Source organism: Tachyglossus aculeatus, chromosome 13 (genome assembly GCF_015852505.1).
Source record: "Tachyglossus aculeatus isolate mTacAcu1 chromosome 13, mTacAcu1.pri, whole genome shotgun sequence".
Taxonomy (NCBI): domain Eukaryota; kingdom Metazoa; phylum Chordata; class Mammalia; order Monotremata; family Tachyglossidae; genus Tachyglossus; species Tachyglossus aculeatus.
Window position 1 is genome coordinate 12,837,521 of NC_052078.1, and position 25,753 is coordinate 12,863,273.

Consider the following 25,753-nt stretch of genomic DNA (forward strand, 5'->3'; position numbering starts at 1 on the left):
ATTCAGGCTCAAGGAACTCTTCCTCCAACTTGTTTCCTGATAGTGAAGATTATTTCCCTGTATTCGAGTGGTTAAGAAACAACAGTGTTCGTGACTCCGGTGCGAGAGCAGCTGTAGATCTAGTGTGGGATTCAGCAGTGAAGCCAGAGACAGATCAGGCAAGTTCACGGCAAAGAGGCTTACCTGGAATGGCTAAATGGGCACAGAGGAGCACCTCTGCGATCCTTTCATTCTAGGGAAATAATCCTATATTAAACCCAAAGTATCTCTCTCTGAATAATGGCATTATCAGGAATAATTTATCTCCCCAAATGTGGGTCAGGCCCTAGAAGAACTTGGATGATTTTATCTACTGGATCAGCTAAAGTCTCCCCCAGAACAAGTAGCATTTATTTTAGGAGTCTACTTGCCGTTTCAGGGCCGATCAGTCAGTCAATCAATGGTACTTACTGAGCACTTACCATGTGCAGAGCACAGTACTAAGCGCTTGGGAGAGTACAACAGAGTTAGCAGATGCATTCCCTGCCAATAACGTGTTTACAGTCTAGAGGGGGGTGCTGATCTCACACAACAATCAAGGAGTACATACATTATCTAAACTGAATATTGTCTCCAAGACCATCTAGTCAGTCAGGAGGATAATGGACATCTACGTCTGCCCATTCGCATCTGTACCATGCTTTGCCGTCTTGTATGTGTTTCACGTGAAGAAAAGCAGAAAATCCTGGCCAATGGCTTTACCACTCTCTATTGTATCTCTTCCCCAATTTATCCTCGCTCCTTTCCCACTACAGCCCACTCATATGCTTCACTCCTCTAACACCCAACCTACTCACTGGGCCTCACTCTCCTCTCTCTCTCACCATCAACCTCTAATTCAAACCCTTCCTCCCATGTCACGTTCAACAGGCCCCTGTGGCCTAATGGAAAGAGCGCAGGCCTGGGAATCAGGCAACTCTGGTTCTAATCCGGACTCCATCACCCGAGTGCTGTGTGACCTGGGGCAAGTCATTTCACTTCTCTGTGTCTCAGTTTCCTCATCTGTAAATTGGGTATGATAAACCCGTTCTCCTTCCCCCCTGGGAGAGTGAGCCTCGTAAGGTAAAGGGATTGTGTCTGATCTGATTGTATTGTTTCTACCCCAGCACTTAGTAGAGTGCGCTAAGGACATAATAAGGGGTTTAACGCTACTACTGCCACTCCAAAACTTCCAGTTCTCTCCCTTCCGTCACAGCACTTTTGTACAGATCTTTAAATTCTGCTGCTTCCCTGTACCTGTAATTTACTTTACTGTCGCCTCTTCCACCCAGGCTGTAACCTCCCCGAGGGCAGGAAATATGTCTACTAACTCTGTTATAAGCTCCCAAGTGCTTAGGACAGTGACCAGGACAGTGCTGTGCCCAGAGTAAGCATACAAGAAATGCCATCGATCGAAGGAAGGAACAATATAAAATGTTATATATGTCCACAACTACACTGAGAGGGAATTTGGGAGGCAGAGTTCACTGTGCCTCTTTGATGCACTTTTTCCAAGAGTTTAGTACCGTACGTTGAACCCAGTGACCACTCAATAACTGGGCTAAACTGGTTCACTGAGGCCCTGAACTATTCTCGTTATTCAGCTTGATTCGCAGCAAGTACTTCCATGAGGAATGTTACAAGCTGGCTGATCGTTTAAAGGGTGCAACAAAGCAACTGAAAATGATGACGAAAATGGTTGGCATTTGTTTTGAGATCAAGAAACGCTGATACGATCTAAGTGATAACCCCGAACTCAGTCTCAGAATGACCTCTAGCAACTGAGAAATTTAGGATTAACTTAAAAAAGCCTATAGATTTTGATGATAAAGTTGCCTGCAATGATGCCTTTAGTACATTTTGCAGAAGTACAGTGCCAGTAACAAAGGAGACTTTTGTCTCCTTTTAGACTGTGAGCCCCCTTTTAGACTGTGAGCCCACTGTTGGGTAGGGACTGTCTCTATGTGTTGACAATTTGTACTTCCCAAGCGCTTAGTACAGTGCTCTGCACATAGTAAGCGCTCAATAAATATGATTGATTGATTTATTGGGCACCTACTATTTGCAGAACAGTATAGTAAGAAAGCAAATTGTGAGGATAGTCTACCATATTGTACCCTCTGGGTGATGTTCCTGGCTATCAGATGAGATCTGAGGGAGGAATAAACTGGTTTATAAGCTGTTGTGGTAGAATTATTCATTTGTCTACCACTCTTAGAGCTGAAAACCCTCCAAGATGCACTGGAGTTGTAAAGAAAGTACTGTGCTTGATTGTATTCTAGGTCTATTTCTGGGCTGTGGATTGACATATGAGCTTAAACACTTTATTCTCATTTTCTCATAGGCAAGGAATGTGTTTACTAACTCTTGTATAGAGAAGCAGCGTGGCTTATTGGAAAGAGCATGGGCTTGGGAGTCAGAGGACATCGGTTCTAATCTCGGCTCCACCACTTGTCTGCTGTGTGACCCTGGGCAAATCACTTAACTTCTCTGTGCCTCAGTTACCTCATCTGTAAAATGGGGATTAAAAATGTGAGCCCCATATGGGACAACCTGGTTACCCTGTATCTACCCCAGCGCTTAGAATAGTGCTTGGCATACAGTAAGCGCTTAACAAATACCATTATTATTATTATTATTACTATTATTATCGTTGTTGTATTGTGCTCTCCCAAGGGCTTAGTACGGTGCTGTGCACACAGTTAGTGCTCAACAAATGCCACTGCTTGATTTTAGAAACATGCGTACCAAAATTTGCAGCGCCGATTCTCTAATCCTGGCTTTATTCTATCCAGAGATGAATAATTACTAAGGTTCTCTGTGGTAGTTCTGGGAAACTGCCCCTAGAAACAAACAGTAGTCTGGGGCAGAGGACAGATGTTGACTTGAATGGAGATGTGGGAAGATTAAGTGAACAGATGTGTGTCTTCAGATACAGTCATTACAATAACCTGATAACACCTGGCCCAAATTCATGGGTCTCATGTTCTTGTTATTTCTGTGCTAGCAATGGCATCCCAACTACATAAAATCTTAGCTCTGCGTAGTGCTTTTAATTTTTTTAAGGGCATTTGTTGTTTGAATTAGCCTTGAAGATTACCTATCCAATTGAGGGCACAAACAGGTATATCAGTTAGCAGTGAAGCCACCTGGAAGGAAAAAAGTTCAGTGCAGATGAACTATAGTCATCACTTACTCATTCCTCTTCTGTGTTTTATAGATGACTATATAGAGTTCCCACTGTATACCCAGACTCAACTTAATGCTTATAGTCTTGAGGATATGTAGATAGAATTTTTCACTGAAGAGTTAAACACTAACAGCCCTGTTTCCAAGACTTTTCCAGGAACCTTGGGCCAGATGATTTGATGAATCATGCCTCTGCCATCCCGCAAACCAAATTCCCATGTATCAGTGACATTTATTGGGCACCTACTATTTGCAGAACAGTGTAGTAAGAAAGCAAATTGTGAGAATAGTCTACCATATTGTAACCGGATAGTCTATCATATTGTAAACTCCCAAGTGCCTAGAACAGTGCTTGACATTCAGAAAATGCTAAATATATACATTTATGGCTTTTGTTAAGTGCTTACTAAGTGCCAGACACTGTACTAAGTGCTGGGGTAGATAAAAGCTGATCAAGTTAGACGCAGTCCATGGGGCTCACAGTTTTTGTCTCCATTTTACAAATGAGGTAACTGAGGCACAGGAAAGTTGACTGACTTGTCTAAGGTCACACAGCAGATAAGTGGGCAGAGCCAGGATTAGAACCAAGGCCTTCTTGACTCCCAGATTATTGTTCTATCCACTAGGCAATCCTGTTTATTATTAATAATAATAATGGCATTTATAAAGTGCTTACTATGTGCAAAGCACTGTTCTAACTGCTGGGGAGGTTACAAGGTGATCAGGTTGTCCCACGGGGGGCTCACAGTCTTAATCTCCATTTTACAGATGAGGTAACTGAGGCCCAGAGAAGTTAAGTGACTTGCCCAAAGTCCCACAGCTGACAATTGGCAGAGCGGGATTTGAACCCGTGACCTCTGACTCCAAAGCCCGGGTTCCTTCCACTGAGCCACTCTGTTTCTCCACTATTGACTGATCGATACATTCGACCAGTCCCTACCCTCGAGGACCTTAGATTTTAATAGAGGAACTGGCAAGACACAAATCATTACCAAGTGCTAAGGCTGTGGATAGCAATTCAAACAAAACTGTGACAAAACTTGCCATTTACTATCATCAATCAATCAATCATATTAATTGAGCACTTACTGTGTGCAGAGCACTGTACTAAGCGCTTGGGAAGTACAAGTTGGCAACATATAGAGACGGTCCCTACCCAACAGTGGGCTCACAGTCTAGAAGGGGGAGACAGAGAACAAAACCAAACATATTAACAAAATAAAATAAATAGAATAGATATGTACAAGTAAAATAAATAAATAAATAGAGTAGTAAATATGTACAAACATATATACATATATACAGGTGCTGTGGGGAAGGGAAGGAGGTAAGATGGGGGGATGGAGAGGGGGACCCTTGGATTGCAAGTAAGCCTGTAATCATAATTGCTTTGTGCCATTGGTGGTATCTGCTCCAGTGATATTTTTCCTTTTTTTTCTGAATTCCTGCTTTTGACCTGCAACAGTTGTGATACATCTTTACCTTTAAAAAAGGCTTATGTGGTCAGTTAAGGCAATCACAGTACAGCGACCCTTTGGGCATATATCCACTGCCCACCGGGCAGTCTCCACAATGTGTTGGTAGGGTCTGTGTTGCTGGGGGGGTGGGGGGCACACACACACACACGCACACTGAGAAGAAGGTGTTTGTCAAGATAAGGGGACAAATAAGATTGAAAACGTCTTTACACGGCAGGTGGTAAGCAGATGGCATTCTGGTCCTCCGAAAGTTTTACCGACCAAGTGTATCAGCACATCTGGGAGAGATTTGGATGAATTCATGAACATTAGGTCTTTATTAGAAGGAAAGTTAAGTATGCTAGAAGGTCTGTCACTAGCCATTAGATTGGGTATAAAGGAGACAACCCTCACAAAGCATTTCCAAGTGTCCTGTTGCCAATATCAGAGGGCGAATATTAGATTGGATAGTAATAATACGTCTCCAGAGTGACATTTCTAGGCAACATGACAGAATGACATAAAGGTAAGCACATGATGACCATTTCTTGCAGATGCAGAGGAAGTCCTTTGTGGAAAGACAGGGAAACTGGAAAGCTAGACATTGGACATTATTTACTCAGTGCAATGTTTTTTTCTCCTACACCTCTTCTCCTCCTGTGCTATTCTGTCCGAGAATATTCATGAGTCAAGAATTTTCATGCTGGTCCCAACCTATGCTTAATTTATGCATGGTACTCAGTAAATGATAGAGTCCCATATATTATCCTGTCCCTACAGGTCTTCCATTTAATCACACTAAATCTTGGCTTCTTTCAAATGGCTGATGTGAATCAGGGAAATGATCATAAATGACTTTACATTCTCCTCTGTGTATCTCTTTCCAATAAACCAAAACAACAGGTCAAGCAAATGAACAAATAAATGAGGTATAGTCAATGTGTATCATGGCAAACGTTTAGCCTTAAATCCATCTAAGGCAAGTGCCCAATTAGGGGACTTACACTTCTGATAGCAACAGTGGCAGGCTTGCTCAGTAAAAGCATGACAGACTTGCTTTCATATTTTAATGCAATACTAATGTTTCTTTGAGCTTGTGTACCTCCAAATTGTGTGTATGTGTTTCCAGTGGGTCCAGAGGAAGATATAACTGTTTAAACCTGATAGGTAAAAATCAACTGCCGGTTCCTAGTGTAATTAGGAGAAGTAATGTAATTTACTGAGCACAATGCAATCAATCAATCAATCAATCATATTTATTGAGCGCTTACTATGTGTAGAGCACTGTACTAAGTGCTTGGGAAGTACAAATTGGCAACATATAGAGACAGTCCCTACCCAACAGTGGGCTCACAGTCTAAAAATGCACTGTACTAAGTGCTTGGGAAAGTGCTACAAACCACCAGATATGTTTCTTGATCACAAGGTGCTTATGTTATAATGGGAGAGATAAATATAAAACCTTGTCTATAAGCCTGGTGGTTCAAAATCGTTCTCCAATAATAGTAATAATAATAATAACAATAATAATAATAAAATAATGACACAAAGCTCTTCCAACTGTTCTGTTGCCAATATCAGAGGGAGAATACTAGGCTGGATAATAATAATAGTAATAATAATGATATTGATATCAACAGATAAAATTATTATTAAGTGTTACTGTATGCTAAGCACTTTTTATGATGTCAAGCACTGTTCTAAATGCTGGGGAAGATACAAATAAATCAGGTCAGACACAGTCCCTGGCCCACAAGGGGCTCAAGTCTAAGTAGGAGGAAAAATAGCTATTGAATCCCCATTTTACAGATGAGGAAACTGAGACCCAAAGAAGTTAAGTGACTTGCCCAGGATCACACAGCAGACAAGTGATCTAGCCAGGATTAGAACACAGGTCTTCCGACTCCCACGCCCGTGCTCTTTCCACCAGATCATGCTTCCTCTCATTGGTTTTTGAGGAAGAGGATTTATTGTGGCAAGGCCTGCAGATCTGTGTAGCTGGATGCTAAGTTGTATGGGATTGGTAACATAACCAGTGCTTAGAACAGTGCTTGGCACACAGTAAGCACTTAATAAATGCCATTATTATTATTATTATTATTTAAAGGCAGAGGTAGAGTGTAATATTCAAAAGTCAGTAAATTTCAAGTCATAGCAAAGGGATGAAATTCATTAGAAAGAAGTTGCTCCTTTCACTAAAATCTATCATTTGGTATATTACTTAATACACACATTGAAATGTACATAAATATCACAAAGGTTCTGGAAAAATGCCCACAGATGTTTGCCACCTACAATGTTTAGCGACTTTATTACAGCTAATACCACGGAGCTTTTACTGAGCATCAAAAATACGCTTCTTTCTGCCTAGGGTGAGAGCTTGGGGTATGGTTCTATCACTATAGGGTCCCTTCCTTAACCCTTTTTTTCTCACTTCCTGACTACCATTAAGTTGACCTCCCCAACATAGCTTTCAGAACGTGAAGGAGAGTAGCTAGACTTTGAGATGCATTTCTGAAGATTGACAAGACGATTCCCCACTGAAGAGTTCTGCTAGGCAACCCCCAGCTCCCTGCCTCTATCTCTTCTGCTACCAAAACCTCGGAAACGAGACCAGCCGGGAGGGATGGCTCCTTCACCTCATTCCAGTAGGAGGAGATTCTGGGCATTGGAAAGTAACCAGCTTCAAATTTCTGGCACGATTCCCCCCCACCCAACCCCGGTCCCTAATGGGTGTCGATTTGTATCTTTCATGTTTTCTCTGCTCCGATGGTGTCCTTATAATTGATGCCCCTTACCTAACTTTGTATAGATCAAAGGACATCTTCGACGTGGTTCTGACACTGCCAGTTTATCAGTGAAATGTTGAGGACATAGAAGACTCACTTATTTACAACACAGAGTGAAGACTCCTGAATGAAACACGTAGCCATCTCCGAAACAGACATTTAAGGAAAATGAAACTATTCCCTGCCTCCATGTTGCTTTTGTCCTAACCAATATGCTAGTACACTCCCCACCTTTTTTTTTTCATAGTATTTGTTACGTGCTTACTCTGTGCCAGGCACTGTACTAAACACTGGGGTAGATGAAAGTTAATCAGGTTGGACACAGTCCGTGTCACACACAGGGCTCGCAGTCTCAATCCCCATTTTACAGATGAGATAACTGAGGCATAGAGAAGTCAAGTGACTTTCCCAAGACCACACAGCAGAAAAGTGGCAGAGCTAGAATTAGAACCCAGGTCCTTCTGATTCCCAGGCCCGTGCTCTATCCACTAGGCCATACTGTTTCAAAGCCTTATTGACACCTCTTCTTTAAGATCTTCCCTGACTTAGCCCTCATTTCCTCTTCTCCCACTCCCTTCTGCATCTCCCTGATTCGCTCCCTTTAATCACCTCCCTTCCTTTGCACTCCCCCACCCCACAGCACTTATGTACATATCCATAATTTATTTTTTTTATTGTATGTTTCTCCCTCTAGACTGTAAGCTTTTTGTTGGTAGAGAACGTGTCTGTTATTATTTTGTACTCTCCCAAGCTCTTACTACAGTGCTCTTCGCATAGTAAGCACTCAGTAAATACACTTAAAGGAATGAATACCAACTCTGTTGCACTGCTATAGGTTACTCTCTCCAGCAAACAGCTATCAGATAAAAGTAATAATAATTCTTTCCAACCTAATTTATATCTACCTCAGTGCTTAAAACAGAGTTTGACACATAGTGAGTGCTCAACAAATGCAATAATAATAGTCACTGAGGCATTTGTTCAGCACTTACTATGAGGCATTTGTTCAGCACTTACTATGTTCCAAGCACTGGAGTAGATACAAGATGATCAGGTCAGACACAGTCCCTGTCCCACATAGGGCCTACAGACTAAGTAAGGGAGAACGGGAATTGAATCTCCATTTAACATATGGAGAACCTGAGGCACAGAGAAGTGAAGTGACTTGCCCAAGGTCACACAGCAGACTAGTGGTAGAGCTGAGATTAGAACCCGGGTCCTCTGACTTTTGGGCCTGTGCTCTTTCTGCGAGCCCATGCTACTTCTCAGACCCCAGAATCTGAAGGGAGGATGTAAGCTCATTATGGGCAGTGAACGTCTGCTAATTCTCTTATATTATGCTCTCCCAAGAACCGTGAACAGTGCTCCGCACATAGTAAGTGCTCAATAAATACCATTGATTGATTGTATTTATTGAGCACTTATTGTGTACAGAGCACTGTACTAAGCACTTGGAAAGTACAATTCGGCAACAGAGACAATCCCTACCCAACAACGGGCTCACAGTCTAGAAGTGGGAGACAGACAACAAAACAAGTAGACAGGCATCAATAGCATCAAAATAGATTTTAAAAAGCTTATGATAGCATCCTGATGATTAGTCATGAAAATTCAAGCTTTTGGAGGGCATATCATCAGTTCTGATCCCAAAATACAATTATAGGGCTATTTCTCAGACATTTCTGCTAAAGTCATGGGGATCTGAGGTTCTGGTAAAAATTCAAAAATGGTACATTAAGACTGCAGTTTTAACTCCAGGTTTATCCATTGGATTAAAAGCTGGTGTTTTTCAGGAAGCCATCTGAGTTCTGGCAACCAGGTGTCTCCTACATTTTACTGTACTTCACTGAGGTATGAGGAAAGAATGACTGAAAAAAATTTCAGGAACTATCTGCCTGCCTCTGGCCTGGATAATTTATTCATTTGGATTAATTGGTTGTTGTTTGTTAAGCACTTTGAAGATGAAACACGCTGCGGAAGGACTAAGTATTTGTGTTTTAAATGGAAACAAAATCATCTCCCCTCCTCTACCTCATTAGGAGCTGAGAGGCTACACATGTGATGAATCACAGCTGAGATGAATTGGCTCATTACCTTACCCCACCCGGAAGTAGTAGCACCTTATCTAGAGCAAGCAACGGTGTGGTTTGGAAGGCAGAAGACAGTAGCTTTCTTTCTACTCTAAGGTAAGAGGTGGACCAAACTGTGATAAGCTTTTTACAAACACTTTTTAAAAGTGGCTGAGAGGGAGTGTCTTGGGTAAATGCCAGTGAGTATACAGATATAGTTAGCTGTTACATATTTGTCTTTGACTTTCAAAGATGACAGTACTGATTGTGGCACCCTAATCTTGTGTGTATGGGACAGAAATGATTGTTCCTGATTATTTTGTACATACCCCAACACTGGGAACAGTGCTTGGTACATAGTAAGTGCTTAACAAATACCATAATTATTATTATTATATGCCAGGCACTGTACTAAGGGCTGGGGTAGATACAAAGAAAGCGAGCTGGACACAGTCCCTGTCCCACATGGGGTTCACAGTCTCAATCCCCATTTTACAGATGAGATAACTGAGACACAGGGAAGTAAAATGACTTGCCCAAGGTCACACAGCAGGCAAGTGGCCATAGTGTAAGTTAGTATAACAGAAAACGTTGCCCTACTAAAATAGGCACCATAGCCCTCGTATCCTTTAAATCTATTTGCCTAAGATCTGAGACACTTTCTTTTGCTGTAATGTGAAGTTTTGACTAATCAGGTGGAAATCTTAGGCAGTTTTGGCAATTGCCTTTGAGTACACTGGTTTCTCTGCTTGCTTTCAAAAGTATCTGAATACTTTTCATCTTCATACTTTTGGGAATGTCTACTAGGTCATGAAAAAGACCCAGAGGTGGCTTAAATGCTTTCAAGGCTAGAATGATATTTCCGAGTTCCAACAGCAGTTGATCAGTGAATGCACCTGGATCTTTTATCCTTTGGGCATTTACTATTTGCCCCACCCTCAACCCCAGCCAGCACTTGTGTGCATGTCTATAAATTTTATATTCTAAATTATGTTGTCAGTCTCCTCCTCTAGACTGTAAACACATTTTGGGCAGAGAACCTATCTACCAACTCTGTTGTATACTCCCAAGTGCATTGTACAGTGCTTTGCACATAGTAAGTGCTCAATACCACTACTGTTGAGCATTCATTTTTGTCAGAGCATTGTACTAAGTGGGAGACTATATTAGAAGTAAAATATAAGGTTCCTGCCTTCGAGGTGTTAGCTATCTAATGAAGAAGACTGACACAAATTATAAAAATCTGTAAGCACTATGGATGGGTGCCAATGTAAAGTGCCCAAAGAGGATGTTGCATGATTTAGCTTGGGGTAGTGGAAATTAATTGAGGAAAATCTTCCTGGAAGAGGTTGGGTTTTAAGAGGACTTTGGAGACGGTGAGAGCTGTGGGGTCTGAAATATCTGAAGGGAGTAGAATCCAGGCAAGTGAGTGGAGGTGGTTGTGAACGGGGTTCAGAGAGGAGTGAAGTATGTGAGCTTGGGTGCGGCAGGTGAAGGAAGAAGATATTTGGGGAAAAGCAGGTGAAGAAAGAGGATATTTGGGGGAAAAAGCCTTCATAATGGTATTTGTGTTTACTACATGCTAGGCACTGTATTAAGCACTGGGGTGTCTTCTAGACTGTGAGCCTGTTGGGTAGGGGCCATCTCTATATGTTGCCAACTTCCCAAGCGCTTAGTACAGTGCTTTGCACACATTAAGCACTCAGTAAATACAATTGAATGAATGATTGTATGAGATTGGACACATTCCATGTCCTATGGTGGGCATGCAGCTTTAATCCCCATTTTACAGATGAGGTAACTGAGATCCACAGAAGTTAAGTGACTTCCCAAGGTAACACAAGAGACAAGTGGAAGATCCAAGACTAGAATCCAGGTCATTCTAACTCCCAGGCCTGTGCTTTTTCTGCTAGGCCACACTAATTCTTGCGCCTTGAGACCAGAGGTTAACTGTGCCTGTTCACTGCCAAGGAGTTGTGTAGAAGCCACAGGAAGTGTTTTAGGAGGGGGAGTAGTTTCATTGTCACTTCAGGAAATTAATAATAATAGTTATGGTATTAATGGCTTACTGTGTGCCAAGCACTTTTCTAAGTGCTGGGGTAAATAAGCAATAATTGGGTTGGACACAGTCCCTATCTCACATAGGGCTAACAATTTTAATCCCCATTTCACAGGTGAGGGAACTGAGGTAAGGAGAAGTTAAATGATTTGCCCAAGGTCACACAGTAGAGAAGTGGTGGAGCTGGGATTAGAAACCAGGTCCTTCTGACTCTCAGGTGTATCCTCTGTCCACTCAGCATGTGGCATAAGGTTAAAGAGATTTGGGACTGGAGGCTGAGAGGATATTAATAGACGATTCTAGGTGAGCAGTGACAAGGGATTGAACCAGGTTGGTGGCCATGTGGGGGAAGAGGAAATGTTGCATAGATAAAATGTGTAGGAATTAGCAGTTGACTCATTGAGACCTCAGTAAGGATGATCTCAAGGCTGAGGGCTTGTGGAGCTAGATTACTGTGGTATTGTGATGACCACTTTTCAGTATGAAAAAAGGAATTAAATGATCCAAACCACATTCAATTTACTATTCTAAATAAGAATGCATTTCCACAGGGGCAAGTGGAGGTGAGAGCGTGCATTTTTACCTGACAGAGAAAACCCCAAACGTCTGCTCCGTGGTTAATAATTATCTAATATTATGAACTGGTGGTAGGTTTTAGGAGTGAGAATTATTGAGTGCCCATGGCGATTGTTCAGCCACTCAATCAGTCACTGACATCTAATGGCCGCTTCATTCATTCGATCCCATTTATTCGGCACTTACTGTGTGCAGAGCACTGTACTGAGGGCCTGGGAGAGCGCAGTAGAACAAGAAACAAACAGAACCATTCCCTGTGTGTCTAGCTTTAATTCTATTTGTTCTGACAACTTTGCCTGTCTCCATGTTTTGTTTTGTTGTCTATCTCCCCCTTCTAGACACTGAGCCTGATTTTGGGTAGGGACTGTCTTTATATGTTGCCAACTTGTACTTCCCAAGTGCTCAGTACAGTGCTGTGCACACAGTAAGTGCTCAATAAATACGATTGAATGAATTTGACCAAAGCCCAGCATGTCTAGGAGGTTACTGTTTGTAAAAGGTACTCAATTGCAGCATGGCTATTAGAAACTTGTTTGTATAGTCTTAAATGTGATTTGTGGTTGTCTTTCTTCTCACCTTAGTGAGATCAAATAACCTTCATTTAGATAAACTGACTGCATCAAGGTTTTAACAAGTGGAGGAAGATTATCATCTATTGCTGTTCTATAAGGAGAGGCAGGAAACCTAAACAAAACCCACAAGATAAATCCGAAGGGCAGAATGGACACACCTGTATGAGATTACCTTCCATGTCCTACGGTGGGCACGCAGCTTTAATCCCCATTTTACAGATGAGGTAACTGAGGTCCAGAGAAGTTAAGTGACTTCCCAAGGTAACACAAGAGACAAGTGGAAGATCCAAGACTAGAATCCGGGTCATTCTAACTCCCAGGCCTGTGCTTTCTCTGTGGTTGTTTGTCTTCTCACCTTAGTGAGATCAAATAACCTTCATTTAGATAAAGTGACTGCATCAAGGTTTTAACAAGTGGAGGAAGATTATCATCTATTGCTATTCTATAAGGAGAGGCAGGAAACCTAAACAAAACCCACAAGATAAGTCCTAAGGGCAAAATGGACACACCTGTATTTAATAGGGACCGTGATTGTTTCCCAGTAAACAAAGCTGCATTTGAAGAGATCAAGTCACACTGTCTGAAACTTGCATGAATTTTTCAGTACCCAAGTGGTGGTAGAAGATGATTGATCTGGACATTTACAAGGTGGCTGGAGAGTTTTCTTATTTCATGGAGGTTTTTGTTTTTTGTTTTTTTTAAAGCTTAGGAATGGGAAAGCTTATGAATGTTTTCTTTGGAGACCTATTTCAGGGTATGGGGATACCCGAGGGTTACATGTTGTTTTGTTTATTATAGAATCCTTAGAAAAGTGTCCTGGGCTATGTTTGTCATTCTACATTACTGGAAAAAATGACTACCTGGTTTTTGTTTTGAGTAAGTCAGGGCGAAAGAAACGGTCATTAGGATAGAAAAGAAAACTGGATCATCAGGAAATCAGGAGTGATCCGGTGGCTATTCTATCCCCCCAAAATGACTATCTTTGCTTGTAATGGTAAAAATGCCAGCATTTAAATCATATTTTTTTAATTTCACGAATGTAGTAACATTTTATGTGCAAGTTACTTGCAATTGTTTTTCCAGAAAAGATTGTATGGACTTCATATTAACTCATTTAAGAATTAGTACTTATGATGCATAACAATCTGGGTAGCTGGGTTATTTACTAGTAAGGCATAGATTTTTCTCTTCAACAGAATTTCTCCTTTGAATCAGTTTTTGAAATATTTATCATTTTCACTTTTAAAACAGATTGATTTTCAGATTCATCCTTGTGCTTCCAAACTATCAATTGAATGCATTTGATTAATGAATTGTTCAACACCTCTACTTTTATCAATGATGAATTTTTGGGGTGTGGTATTTATAAGGTCTGGCCTTTTTAAAATATTAATTGGGAGATTGCTCCCAATTAGTTTCTCCTTATTCAATAAAGAATAAAGTTATCTTGAGTCACTGGCACCTAAACTCAGATTTTGCTTATATCTTATGCTAGTTCATTATTCTTCCCATTCCATACTAGAGCTGGCTTAAAACCAGGTTATGAATATTGTCATGCTTTTGGCATGATAATGGAAAGAGAATGGGCTGGGAGTCAAAGGACCTGGGTTCTAATCCCATCTCTGCCACTTTTGGGCTGCCTTACCATTGGAAAGTCATTTCACTTCTCTGTACCTCAGTTTCCTCATTGGAAAAATGAGAATTAAATGCTGGTTCCCTCTCAGACTGTGAATCTTGTGTGGGAAAGGGATTGTGTCTGATCTGATTTTATTTTTACTATGAAGCACATAGTTCAGTTGTTGGCACATAGGAAGCACTTAACAAATACCAATAATAATAACATATTATCATTAAAACCCTACTCCATGGTAAACAAGTTTGCTTCATTGCAGTTATTTATGCCAACTGGTAATATTGAATGTTCGTTTACCCAGTTATAAAAATGTGATCAATAAGTTATGTTTGCTCCATGTGCAGAGCACTGTACTAAGTGCTGAGGAGAGTACAATAGAGAAAGGAGAGGGCTTCCCACAAGTAATTTACTAGTCTAACAGAGAAGTTACTGAAGAAGCACTCTGAAAAGTTTTGAGTGTAAATAATAAAAATAAACTTCAAAAATGAAACTCAATAATTACCTCCTACATTATATATATTTTAAGTGTCACCTTTCTTTCAAAAGGTTGAATGCCTCCTCCTTGTCTAGAATCGTTGTTTATGCCTTTTTATTCCGAAACAATAAGCAATCATGCAAAGAAAACAACATTAATCGTTCATCTAGGAAATCTAATCTGAAGGCTTACCAAGATATTGGAAAAAACAAAACATGTGACTTCATACTGGCAAGCAGTAGAGGCAGCTGGGCAGTGGAAAGTGCACTGGTCTCGTGGTGATAGGACCTTCGTTGTATTCCTGGCTCTACCACTTGCAGTTTGACCTTGGATGAGTCACTTCTCTGTGCCTCAGTTACCTCTTCTGTAAAATGGGGATTAAGACTGTGAGCCCCATATGGGACATGGACTTTGTCCAACCTGATTATCTTGTATCTACCCCAGCATGTAGTACAGTGCCTGGCACACTATAAGTACTTATCAAATACCTTCCCCCTGCCAAAAAAACCAAACAAAAATCTTCTGGTCGTTGCCAGTGCTTACATGTTGAAAGGAGACTAGATTTCTAGATATGGGAAACAGCATGGCCTGGGAATCAAAAGTTTATGGGTTCTAATCCCTGCTCTGCCACTTCTCTGCTGTGTGACTTTAGGCAAATAACCTCATTTCTCTGTGCCTCAGTTACATCATCTGTAAAATGGGGATTAAGACCATGAACCTGATGTGGGACAGGGACTGCGTCCAACACTATTTGCTTGATTTTTTTTTTCCCCCCTCCTCCCCCAGTGCTTAGTACAGTTCCTGGCATATAGTAAGCCCTTAAATACCACTATTATTATATCTGGGAAGTTGGCTGATGGGAATGTAACAATCCCTGGTTTATGGTAAACCTTATTCTATTTGATTCTGACACTTCTAAGGAAAGATTTTTGGCATCTGATGCCTCAGCATTTCCTGTACTGAATCAAGTGAGAAGCACTTACTGGCCAATGGGTTCCAAAAAATGACCACATTCAATTACTGTTCTTATCCAAATCTTCTTGCACTGCTCATCCATTTAGATGTGCAAGTTGGATAGGAGCATATGTGTCATGGGGAGAAATAATCAGCACTCATATAATCTCTTCTAATTAAGTCCTAATTACCCTCCACACTTTCAACTTCTATTTTTAGTTCACGGAATGCCTCCTCTTCAATTTGAGGGGTTTAAAGTATGTACTAATGTGGTGCTATCAATATTTAAACAGGCTTTGTCTCAGATAACTAGATTTTTAGGCACTTGTGCTTTGTGTGGGCACAACAGGTGTACTTAACTACACTATGTCCCTGCAGTCTTAATATATTCATTCATTCAATTGTATTTATTGAGTGCTTACTGTGTGTGTGTGTGTGTGTGTGTATAATATATATGCTACATATAAACATACATATATATTTAAGTATACATATACATATGAAATAAATGATATGTATTATGGATGAAGTGTGTGTGCGTCCCTAGATTGTAAATCAGGTGTGGGCAGGGATTGTCTCTACTGCTGAATTGTGCTTTCCAAGCACTTAGTACAGTGCTCTGCACATAGTAAGTGCTCAATAAATATGATTGAATCTATATATATATATATATATGTGAGTGTGTGTGTATATATATATTTACACTTCATTTTAGAAGATGTTATCCATGTATGCACATACAGCTGAAAACACCAATATGAGATCAATATGTGATGCACTTCCCGGATTTAAGGATAGATTCTGTTACATTAGTGGGTTTGTCAGCAGTCTAGTTTGAGAAGGTGAAAGGGAGAAGTGTGATTTCACTATTAGGACTCATTTGGCTGCACTCTTTTGGTGAGGGGAAAGATGTGTTTACTCAGAAACCAGATCCACTGCTAAGAATGCCCAGGCCCACGGGAGTCATCAATTCAAGAATGTGCAGGTCTAAAATCTATTTGTAGGCCAGTTCTTAGGAATTAGGAGAAATAAAAATGAGTAACATTTTGGGGAAGAGTGGTTTGGTAATGCCACAAGCGAGATGATTCTGGTCCCCCCCCCCAAGCAGGGTTTGCTGAGTCATTGGGCTGTCTGAGCACGTTGCCTGATATGGATTCGGTAGCATGAGGAGAAAGAAAATTGAACTTTGCCTTAGCTGGATTGCTGTGTCCCCGCGATGGACAGCATTTTAAGGATCTAGTGTGAGACATTGTTTTGCAGAGTTTCAAGCAGAGGTCATATGTATTGTTCTGTCCAAGGACTCCCTTGGGGCCCTAGGATGTGATAATTTTTGCAAATATGCCACATAGCTATCAGGACAGAATTTCAACAGACATTCAACCGAGGAAAGAGGAAGGAAATTTTGAATCAATCAGTGATATTTGAGTGTTTACTATCTGCAGCGCATTGTACTTAGCATTTGGGAGAGTAGAATATAACAGTCGATGTATAATGTGTAACATTTCCTGCCTACAAGAGAGTCCTCAGAGTTACTCTTGGGGATAGAAGAGAAAGTCAGACTTCTTAGCCTTAGGTATTGCATGTCCTTGCTGGATTCAAATCCTCTTTTTTGTGGTATTTAATCGCTTACAGTGTGTTAAGCACTGTTCTAAGTGTTGGAGTGCATGCAAATACATCAGGTTGGACACAGTCCCTATCCCACATGGAGCTCTCGGTCTAAGCAGGAGGGAAAACAAGTATTAAATCTCCAATTTACAATTGAGGAAACTGAGACACAGAGAAGCTGTGACTTGTCCAAGGTCGAACAGCAGCCAAGTGGTGAAGCTAGGAGTAGAGCCCAGATCCTCTGATTCTCAGGTCTGTACTCTTCTCACTAAGTCTCACCGTCTTGGCTGCCTGCCTCTACTGGGAGCCGAGGAGGTGTGAAGAGATGGGAGGGTGAGTGCATATATTCATTTACATTTAGGCTAGGTCTGTATTGACAGAATGAAGTTGAGAACCGAAACAATCATCCCAGCTCAAATCCCACTTTACCTGAAATAGAAAACTAAGTAGTATTATCATTAATGCTCTGCCAATCAAATACCATCAATTGATCATCATAATCGTGGCTTCTGTTAAGTGATGTTCCGTGAGCCCGTTGTTGGGTAAGGATTGTCTCTGTTGCCGAATTGTACTTTACAAGGGCTTAGTACAGTGCTTTGCACACAGTAAGCTCTCAAATATGATTGATTGAATGAATGAAACAAGGCTATCAGATGGGAAACAGTCCTTGTCCCACATGAAGTTCTCAATCAATCTTGTCACCACTTTTACCACTGAAGTTAAGTGACTTGCCCAAGGTCACCCAGCAGGCCAGTGGCAGAACTGGAACTAGAAAGTGGGTTTCCTGCCTCCCAGCCCCCTTCTCTTCCCACAGGACAATTGCGTTTGGGATCTTCATAACTTGGAGTCCCTGGGTAATGGCATCAATTCTCCATTTCAGTGTGCTGGCAAAGACCAGATATACCAGGGACAGAGGATCTTTACGTATTGGTGCCGCGGTCAGGGCTATGGAGGTGCCTGCAGTCTAGGCATCCAGTAAGAGCAACCACACTGATTCTTTTTGAGGACTTACTCTGGGGTTATATGTCTTTCAGTCTGTCAGCCAATCAACACAGCATTGCTTCCACAGTCCAAACTTTGAATGAGCTTCACTCATGTAGCTAATACCTCCCTGGAGTCAAGAAAATCCCATCTCGTGGTGATTTTTCAAGTCTCCATTAAAGAATATTCGGATATATGACTGTTCGCACTTAGCTGTATTCTATTTTTTATCTGTCTTTCTGGAGCAACCACATAGGGGTGCTGGCAGTGAGATGGGGGAGAAGGGAGGGTTACAGAAAAGGGGACAGGTGGCAGGAATTTCTGATGAAAGTAACCCAAATTTTCAACCTGCTATATAATGTGCCACGAGCTTTTGAAAGAGCTAAGTAAGGGGTAATGGGGATGAGTGAGGAGAGGAATCACTTGTAATTGCCAGGGATGGGGTTAGACAAATGGAAAACGTTGTTAATTTACTAAATGAGCTATGCAATCCAAAGATGGACTCACTGAATGGAAGTAAATGGAATTCAGTAGCTCACACTAACAGCCAATAACCTTGGATATTCAGAAGTCTCTCCTGACTGAGGCTTGTCACTCTGGGAACAGATGCAGTCAACTGTGTTGGGGGAGTTTTAAGAAAAAAAAGGCAACAAAATGTGGAGAATCTGGGTAAAGAAAAGTTAAGCACTGTCACACTGGGGTGATTTTTTAAAATATTTTGTTCATTTCTAGATTTGTTAAATTCCTAAAGCAATTTTTGATGTGCTCCTCACAGGCATGTTTTGCTTAAAACAGAGAATGGTTGATAAAATCCCTAGCCCCCAATAAAATAATCAAAATATAATTTTTTGCTTTGTGATTGCTGTGTGGCCTTAAGCAACTCACTTAGCTGTTCTGTTTCTCTTAAATAAGCATTATTCTTCCCCTTCCCTCACTTAAACCACAGAAATGACTGCTTTGGTAATTTTATTAGACTCATAATGAGTAGGCTGGACTATGGGTTTGAAGATGATGCTATCGCATGGACGATAGCTGTAAGCTGTTAGGTGTAAGCAGGCTACGCAAGTGTGCCCAAAAAGATCCTCTCTTTATTTCTCATCTCTTGCACAGCACAAGAGAGTTGTAGAGTGGACACTGAGAGTGAGCTAGTGGAGGCAGCCTGGCCTATTGGAAAGAGCCCGGGGTTGGGAGTCATAGGACCTGGATTCAAATTCCAGCTCCTCAAGTCATTTAACTTCTCTGTATATCAATTCCTTCATCAGCAACATGGGGATTAAATCCTCCTTCCTGCAATGTAGAGTGGGAGCTCCGTGTGGGACAGGGGTCCAAACTGATTATCTTGTCGACCCCAGTGCTTAGTTCAGTGCCTGGCACATAGTAAGTACTTAAATAAAAAGAGCCAAGAACTAGGAGTTAAAAGACCTGTTGTTGTTTTGTTTCCTGGCTCAGACACTTGCCTGCTGGCTGGGTGATGTTGGGCAAGTCTCTTAACTTCTCTGTGCCTTAGTTTACTCAGCTGTAAAATGGAGATTTTGTTCATTTGTTCATTTGTTCATTTTGTTCTGTTCATTCATTCAATCATATTTATTGAGCACTTGCTGTGGGCAGAGCACTGTACTAAGCACTTGGGAAGTACAAGTTGGCAACATATAGAGATAGTCCTTACCCAACAACAGGCTCACAGTCTAGAAGGGGGAGACAGACAACAAAACAAAACGTCGACAGGTGTCAAAATTGTCAGAACAAATAGAATTATAGCTATAAGCACACTGTTAACAAAATAATAGAATAGTAAATATGTACAAGTAAAATAGAGTAATAAATCTGTACAAATATATACAAGTTCTGTGGGGAGGGGAAGGAGGGAGGGTATGGGGAGGAGGAGTTCTTCCTTCCGTCCTTTAGACTAGGAGCCTTCTGTGGCTGATCTGATTATATTGTATCTTCCCCAGTGCTTATCACAGTGCTTTGCACATAGTAAGCATCTAAGAAATACTATTATTATTAGGTGGACACTATTCCATTGTATCCCGCCATCATGAAACCAGATGCTCTTTACTTCTATAGGACCTGCTCATATCAGGCCCGGTTAAGTCCGGCTTATCTGTAAGCAAGGGCTGTAGTTTCTGTTAGCCACAGAAGACAAAGATGATAAACGGCCATCATTTGTTACTCGGGAACTCAATGGAACAATTTCTATTCATCCATCAGGAAATGTACAAGCACAAGCAACTAACATGCTGGTTTGGCATATTTATTTGTAAGAAAACATGTGTGTTTTATGGAAATTAGTTGCAGCTGCTGGCAAATTGACAGTGATCTTCAGCAAAATCATTTGTGCATCCCTTTGACCCTGGAAATACAATGTGCAGAATTTAGCTAACAAAATGTCCATTTTCCCTGTTGTCTTTTGGTGATGTTGGCAGTTATTTCAGATTTATATCGAAGCTCCAGGTCACCTCTGTAATTCATTATTAATTTGTATTTCTCCCAATATCTTTTCAGCCTCCAGTCCATTCTGATAGCATCCTTTATGTCCTCACTTTTCTCCCTTTCAGTGAGCTGTAGAACTATTCCATCAACTTAAGTTGCCAAACCCCTCTTGGGCCTCATGAATGTAGGTCCGCTGTTCTTTGATCTCTACAGTTGTAAATGGTTTTATGTTTGTTTCCAGATGTAGAGTGTAAGCTCCTTTTAGCTAGGGACCACAGCACTTTATTATTCTGTACTTCTCAAGTACCAAAGACCGTGCACTCCACCAAGCTGTTGCTCAGGAAATGCTCTTACAGAGATTTCTCGCTCTCTTTTTTTAATTGCTTTTAAGCACTTACTATGTGTCATGCAGTATTGAGAATCAGGTTGGACACAGTCCATGTCCCACTTGCGGCTCACAAGCCTTATCCCCATTTTACAGATGAGGTCAATGAGGCACAGAGTAGTTAAGTCACTTGCTCAAGGTCACACAGCAGACAAATGGTGGAACTGGAATTGGAATCCAGGTCCTTCTGATTCCCAGCCTGTGCTTTATCCACTATGCCATGCTGCTGCTTCAGAATTAACCATTCGAGTGGAGCTATTTGGGTTACTGCCAGCTAAATAAGGTTTCTTACTTTGTGTGAGAGAGTATTGTGTTCACTGGGGAGAGTCAGAGCTCAAATATAGAGAATATATAATATATGTTATTATTATTTTATTATATATTATTATATATTTAGTATGTTATATTATATTATTATATTATGCTATTATATATTATATTATATTATTTTATTATATAATGCTATATATAATATTATAATATTATATATAATCTTCCTACTGGAGACCCAAATTCCTGAGTGAATTTTCCAATGGGTGGATCCATTCATGATCCCAAGCTGGACACTTAGTGTCTCCCAGAAGCTCACATGGGATCGCCCCATCCACGTCACCACTGTTGGTTAGGGTCTCAGCCCTAGCTATTGTCCTGCCTCCAAACCTGTCCTAGAAACCCTCAGATCTTTGAAAGTAGCTCTGAGAGACCAATATCATCTCATGTTTTTTTACAGCAGAGAAGAGGGAGCTCGCAGCAGAATGTACGGAGGGGTCAGAGGCTGTCGGAATCCGCGGACACAGGCTGTCAGTCCTGGGTGAGTCCTTTGCCCAAAATAATGGTTCAGGTTTGAAAAAAGTGACCAGTCATCTCGCTGCAAATGATCAGACCTTTAAACGGAGGTGGGTCTGGGTGATCCAGTCCATGTCCTCTAGACAAGAGACAGTGACACCAAGCATTAAGATGTTTTGAATGCTAAATTTCACGTATTAAATAATCAGAGAAAAGCAGCCAGATAAGTGAGCTCTATCTGTGATTTTTTTTAAAAAAAGGTGTTAACTTCGGGGAATACCCAGTGAGTTATTGCATATTGAAATTATTTCTGAATCGGCATGCAGGTTTGTCACAAGGTCACGGTCTGAAAGGCAGGCATTGAGCCCTGGTAAAACCAAGAAAAGGAGAGAATGGAAGGCCTGATGCTTCCTAGAAAATAGCCGGCTTCTTTCTTGAGTGGAAGCAGAATTCTATGCTGATCTATGATGGGCTGAGTAATGGGAGAGCAATCTCTAAAGTAACAAGGATCCATTTAAGGCTCTGGCATTGCATCCTACTGATTTCACAGATCTGAGCAGAACCCTTTTAATTCTTCCTTAGATGTGGAGAGAGAGCTGGGACCGCTGTGGTGTAAGCAGTACTTAGTCCAGAGAGAGGATATGCATCAGTAAATGGGCTTCTTTATTATGCCCTAGCAGAGGTTTTGAAGTTGCATCTGCAGATAGCCTCAAGTACAGACTATTGCATTAATACTGCCCAGTACTAAATAGGAGGCAAGAATAACTGTGAGGTAATCTGCATCTCCCAGACCCAGGTCTGGGTAAAAATGGCTTATGGTATTTATGGCCTTCCCAGGAACAGATCCAGCCCAAATTCTTGTGGGAAAGCATGTTGCCGTTTCTACACAAACTCCCAGCTTCATTTTGCAGGCTCAAGAGCTTCAGATAATCTAGAATTTATCTAAACAACTGAGCTACAGAACATTCTGTCTGATGATGAGATACTGTAAATATGTAAAAGTATGTAAGGTGCTGGAGAACTAAATTCCTGGACTTTCTGTCCTTCCTCTTAACGATGTTTATTTAGACAGTGATCTCGTTCTTCACCTCTGCATTTTGTCAGCTTTGTTTTTTGGGTAAGGCGCGTTAATGTGTTACAACACTGAATCAAGCCAGCACTCGGTGAAAGGAACCCAAAATATCCCACTTAAAAATGAAGTCTTTATTGTTTCGCTATAATCTAATCATCTTTGGGCAGAACAGTGTTTACCACAAAAGGCTCGCTGTCAACTTGGGTAGCATGAATTCAAGTTGGAAGCATCTAAAATGGTCGAGACCTTTTTCCCCGCCGGAATTGACTTCCAAAATGTTCTCACCTCACCTGTAGAAGAGATGTGAAATGCTGGTTGCACAATTAGCCACGTTTTCCTTTTAAGTGCCTGATGTGATTTCAAGAGTCATTTATTTTAGAAAGCAGAATGTTCTTGTTTAGGAACTATGGTGAAGACACTTGGAGTGCAGTCTTAGCTGTGGGACTGGAAATCTACAGTGTTAAATACTGAAGATAAGTGAGTAGGAAACTGAGACGCCAGTTCCCTAAATTATTATTATTTTTTCAAAAGCAGGCTACCATTTGTGCTGATTCACTGTTCTGCAATAATAAAAAGACACATTTTTATAAGTCATTTGCAAGTCTCCACATGAAAGACTTAGGAGAGACCTAGATATATTCTCCCAAGGCTAAATTATGTCCTTGACATTTCATTTTATCTTTCATTTTCTGGTTCCTATTAGATAAAATATCCACATTTTAATGTAATCTTACATGTAATTTTTTTTCCGGCAAACTCTTTCGACATAAATAGAAGTGTGTCTCCTTTTCATGCCTTTTATCTATTTAGAGAAGGGTAATGATTCAAAATTAAAATCAGGCTACCTCTCTGCAGAAATTTTTGGAAGTCGGAAAGTTGAACTTATCTTTTCTTCTCTATATTGGAAGCGGCAAAATTTATTTGCAGAGAAGATTAGGGATTTTGAGCTTGTCGCCTGGTTTATTTCTTGGTATGGACTCTGATCGGCTGTGACGGATCTGCCGTGATGCCAGATAGAATGCTTTAAATTTGCTACTACTCATTTTGTTCATCAGTAAATTGGGTAGCTCTGATTTAATTTTGACACATAATTGTTCTTGTGGTTTTAAATGGTCAAATTCTGAAATGGGCTACCCTATGCTTGCCAGTGGGGATGGATGTATATGTAAAGCTCAAGTAAAGAAATATCCGAGGACTTCAATGGAAAGGCCCTTTCGAAACCCACGTCCTTATCTGTGCTGGTTCTTGTAAGTGGTTCAAATCATGTTAGAATTCAAGTCACGACAAAAAAAGAGATTCTGCTGATAGTGCCATTGTGAGACAAGCCAAACCTCCCTGTGAATTGCCTCTAAGGTGTCCACTGAATGGTCCGAAGTGACTTATTGCCATTGTTAGGTTGGTGGCTTTCCTGCCCTTTTTTTTTTTTTTTTTAAGAAAAAATCACTATTATACGGACTGTTTATTTTGTAAACTTATCCTTCATAGTCAACATAATTTGGATGGTTGGATATTTGAAACACATAATTTGCCCTTAACCAAGAACTGTAACTGTAGCATTAGTGTTCACCAAGTTCCACCACAGCAGGACATGATGGGAGAGGAGTTGGGCCCATTAAATTTGAAATTGTGAGCTACCACCCTTGAGGGACAGGGACCAGGTCAATTCCCACCTGTGTATTCTCTCCCATCTACTTAGTGAAGTGCTCAGCACACACGGATCACTCAGTATTGCGGCTGCTACTTAAAGGTCATAGGTTTATCTCTATGTGGAGATGTTCTTATGAAGAATGGTGTTCGTGATGCTGAAATGCTTTCTGAGCTTGTGGATGTTACTGCAAGTGGGGTCACGACTAGCAGAGAGGAACCTCTGGGGAGCAGAAACTATCAATAGTCAACAAAGTTGGCGTAAGTCATGTTGAGTTAATATAAGTGGGAAAAGTTAAGGATATCAAGGGGCGCTTCCCTGGAGTTAGAATGGACATCAAAGATGACCATCACATTATTTCTCAAAGGGCCCTTGGTTTTCATTGATAGAGACAGAATTTTGGGCAAAATGAACCATTAGCCTGACCCAGTAATGACATTTTATAGGTAGATATAAAAATGCCTAATCGGTTCCAGTGTCACAATGCTTAGGAATTTCTTCCATTGAAAAACTTAAGTCTTTTTGTCTAGCAAAATAACAAAGAACCCAATAGACTCTGGGATGTAGGCACAGTTGGTCTGCGTCCTCTAAACCTGAATAATGTATTCCCAATCATGGACTTTAGAAGCAAATGTGGGAGAAGAGTATCTCTTGCTAGCTTGGGAGAGCGGTGATCGAAGCCTTTCTCTTCAAAAGGGGAAAAGTCATGTACAAAAGCAGCAAAGAAAACCATTTTAAATTAAATAGACTGAAAGTCTCTATGAGTTTTTTTAAACTGGATTTAATGGCTCTCCAGTGTTCTGATTGACTTCATTTTGTTCCTTTTGACTGAGTTGGGGGTCATGACTTAAAAGGAAAATTGCAGCTCTAAGATAATATTAATAACATTAACAGATGTACAGAAGTAGAATTAGTCCCAGTTGAAGGCAAAAGGGAATTATGTGTCTATTTAGGAGCTGTGAATTGGGATCTAATTTCAACTGTGATCTAAATGTTGGAATCACTTGGTTTGATCCATGGAGAGGCAGAAACTCAGTCTTAGTGATGTCAGACAT

The 25,753-nt window shown here is 40.8% G+C and overlaps 1 long non-coding RNA gene across 1 annotated transcript in view; it reads left to right on the forward strand.

Moving 5' to 3' along the window:
* Nucleotides 1-25,753, forward strand: part of LOC119936394 — a 319,208-nt gene that overhangs the window by 18,939 nt on the left and 274,516 nt on the right. The window contains exons 4-5 of the long non-coding RNA XR_005453727.1: nt 9,493-9,639; nt 21,926-22,006. This is a non-coding gene — a long non-coding RNA (uncharacterized LOC119936394). The remainder of the gene's footprint in view (nt 1-9,492; nt 9,640-21,925; nt 22,007-25,753) is intronic.